General features: G+C 41.2%; 1 pseudogene; it reads right to left on the reverse strand.

Moving 5' to 3' along the window:
• Positions 1 to 567: 567 nt before the first annotated feature.
• LOC135319986 (olfactory receptor 4C6-like) lies at positions 568 to 1497 on the reverse strand (annotated as a pseudogene).
• Positions 1498 to 3862: the final 2365 nt, after the last annotated feature.

A 3862-nucleotide genomic window follows, 5' to 3' on the forward strand; every position in this document is an offset into this window, starting at 1 on the left:
TACACAAATAACTTTTGGTCATTGTTACTAAGGAGACAAAGAAGATGTAGACATAGAGAGTAATGGTAAGAGTAGAAGAATCATTGACTTGACTCATGGCGGGATGCTCTCTGAGGGAATGTCAATCTCTTAACCTGGGACCAGAAGCTAGAGACAAACAACCACTTGAGTAGATGATGACTTGTTTTCAGAGAGAGAAGCAACAGCCCTGAGGTGAGAAAAGGCTTTATCAGCTCTAAGGGCAGACGGAAAAAACCCAACATTTCTGGTACATGGTGAGGGGTGGGGGAAGCACTCAAGATGTGGTTGGAGAATTACAGGTAGCAGAGAGATTAACTAGGAGATTCTAGGACAAGTCAGGAGGTTCTAAGGGCAATGGGAGGCCAAGGAAGGATGTGAAGCAGTAGAGTACCATAATCCTTCCATTTTAAACACCCTAAATCATAAATCACATTTATATTTTTAAGAGATCCCTCTGGCTGTTGGTGGAGAATAGTTTTACTTTTTACATCTTTCAAAAAGAATGACTTCTTCTTACAGGAAATACGTGATTTGCTCAGCATGTGATCACTTGCCAACCGAAGGATTTCCTTGTTTCATCCACAGTTTTCTCATGGCATTTTTCACCTCTGCATTCTTCAGGGTGTAGATCAAGGGATTTAACGTGGGTGTGATGATGGAATTGGATACAACCATTGCCTTGTCTATGGGGTAGGTGGCCACAGGCCTCACATACAAGAAAATGCATGGCACAAAGGACATGACGACCACCATGAGGTGGGAACCACAGGTGGAAAGAGCTTTGCTTCACCCTTCAGAGCTGCAGGACTTCAGGGAGCAGAGGATGACCACATAGGAAGTGATGAGGATAAGGAAGATGGCCACACACATCACCCCACTTTTGAGGATGACCAAAAGGCTCAGGATGTGGGCATCCATGCAGGCCAGTTTCAACAATGGAAACAAATCACACATAAAGTGGTCTATGACATTGGGGCCACAGAAGGATACTTGAAAGATGAAGAGAAGCTGTATAACTGCATGGAAAAATCCCTCCAGCCAGGCCCCTTCCAGCAAGAGGCAGCACACCAGACTTCATGATGGTCATGTAGTGCAGCAGCTTACAGATGGCCACGTAGAGTTCATAGGCCATGGCAATGAGAAGGATGATCCCACTCCACCAAAGAAGTGCTCTGCAAAGAGCTGGGTCATGCAGCCTTTGAGAGAGATGGTAGTGCTCTCAGAGAGGGAGTCCACAATCATCTTGGGGGCAATGACAGAAGAGAAGGTGGCATCCATGAGGGACAAGGAGGTAAGAAAAAAATACATAGGGGACCTCAGACTCTGATCTGTGACCATGGTTACCACAATGAGGAGGTTTCCCAAGACGGTGAACACATACATGATTAGAAACACAGCAGAGAGTATTTTCCTCAGCTCTGGATTCTTTGTAATGCCCAAAAGGATGAATTCAGTCACATTGTTTTGATTTTCCATGTATCAGATGATGATATAAGCCCCAGTTGAGAGTTATAAACCTGAAAAAGCAGCATACCATTTATAATTAGTGATTATTTGGCTTCATGTATTTCCAGGATCTCGGGGAATTTATGTTTTCTTCTTCTTCTTCTTTTCCTTCTCCTTCTCTTCCTCCTCCCCTTCCTCCTCCCCCTCCTCCTCCTCCTTCTTCTTCTTTTTCTTCTTCTTCATTTATTCACCATCTAAGCATTTGTCCTTTAATAACATGCTAAATAAAGAGCTTAAAAGAGAGCTAGTTCACTAATGCTAGGATCTCCCCAGGCCTTTTCTTCTCTCTCTTTAAATGGTGCTTCCATGTGAAATACATTTTTCCTCCTTTTATTGTTATCATTTATAGCCAACATTTTAAAGCACCTACTTTGCTCCAGGCACTAGAATAACCCTAAGACTGACTCTTTTACAGATGAGGCAACTGCTTCTCAGAGAGTTCAGGAAACTTGATAAGGGCTGCATAGCTAGTGGGTAGTGAGGCTGGAAAGTGAACCACATTTTCTGACTCTAGAATCAGTGCCTTCAAACATCAGTATTGCTTCTCTAGTAATTACACTGTGAGTTTATCATTTACCAATCTCCATGCTAAGTATGTTACAATATATTATCCTGTTTTATCTTCAATAAACATGAAGTGGATTATTCTTCTGGGTTCTTTTCCAAGCAATGTGACAATTTTTCATAATTTTGTGCTATGCTCCTAAACATGAAATGATCAAAATACATTGAAAACCAATGATAATATCATTTCTGACTAATAAAGTGTCCATTGATGAAAATTACAAAGTATGATGATTTAGCAAAGACCCAGGTCACAATGTAATTGACTCAAACCTGAATCAGTCCAGGTCATTCCTTTCAGTTTCTCTGTTCCCTACATGGAGCAAAGGACTCTGGAACACAGTAGTGACAACAATTCAATAATTAGACTCACTAACTGTGCTGCCAAGCAGTGTCGAGTATGATGCAGGTATTACCTCATTTAAACTTCATGGTACCATATGAAGTGGGCACTGGTACTATACCGATTTTAAAGAACAATCGAGGTCTTGGCAAGTTAACTCTCTTTCATAAGATTATACAACTAGTGTGCTACAGAGCTGGCATTTTGATCACAAAGCTCAAATGCTTAACTGCTATTTTCTGCCCCTGGAAGAGAGAAAAGATTATGTGGGGTTTCAGGATAGTTACTATGGCAACCTAGAAAAAAGTTACAATGAAAACATACTTTCTATTTGTGAGATTTCTAAGCAGAGGTGGGCTGCCTCATCTCAGGAATTTTGCAAATAGCGTAGCTTTACATTGATCTTTGGACTGTATCACTCTGAGTGATGAGAGGTCAGCCATGCTATTCAACAACCCCACCACCACCTCCACCCCATACACAAAATGCAGAGTGTCCACAGTAGACTATGGGAGTAAAATTTTATTCATGTTACTTAACCTCCTCCTCTCCGTCCCAGCTCGAGAACTGAGATTATTCTTAGAAAAGCCTTTGTGCATCATAAGGAACACTGGCTCAGGAGTCAGGAAGGGAGAAGTGGGTCTTATCCCAAATCATGTCACTAACCTAGTCTATTAGTTTCCTCACTTGCATGTAAGGATGGTTCCCTAGCTGAGTAGCAACAGAGGAACTCTGTTCTCTTCATACACAAACATTCAACTCTTAATTACATTCATTATTTATGCCTCTGGGTAAGATTTCCTTAAAGAGGTGATTCATTTCATGCTAAAAAAAAAAAAAAAAAAAGGAAGCCAGGGCTCTAAGTATTAACTCATGCCCCATCTGCTTGGAACTTACAGTGATTCCTACCTGACATTCAACATTTCTCTCCAGAACCCCATCCCTTAATTATTCAACTTTATTTCTGTTTTCCTTACTTTATTTATTTCACTGTCATCCCACTCACTTCCTGCCAGTCTCATCACTTCTTTTCACATCTGCCTTTCTGTGTCCAGGGAACATCACTGGATACAGATAGAACAAACATACCCCTAAATCACAGCCAGGCCACTGGCAGGCTTAGTACATAATCTCAGCCTCCCCAGTCCTCAATTCCTGCAGCAGTGCAATTAGTCAAAGAGAAACCATAGATAATATGTATGCATTGCTTATTGTTTGAGAAGAATCTACACAGGTTTTTTTTTTTTCTTCCTCATTTAATTACCTCAAACAGCCAAATGATATAAGTATTATTATTGTGTGGATTTTCTGAAGCAGCTACTGAGCCTTAGAGAAGATGTATGGCACCCCCAAAGTTTCTTGGCAGGCATGTGATTAATTCCAAAGCATACAGCACTAACTACTGTGCTTTCAGGCTCCCTAGGACCT

The sequence above is a fragment of the Camelus dromedarius genome, chromosome 35 (assembly GCF_036321535.1).
Source record: "Camelus dromedarius isolate mCamDro1 chromosome 35, mCamDro1.pat, whole genome shotgun sequence".
Taxonomy (NCBI): Eukaryota; Metazoa; Chordata; class Mammalia; order Artiodactyla; family Camelidae; genus Camelus; species Camelus dromedarius.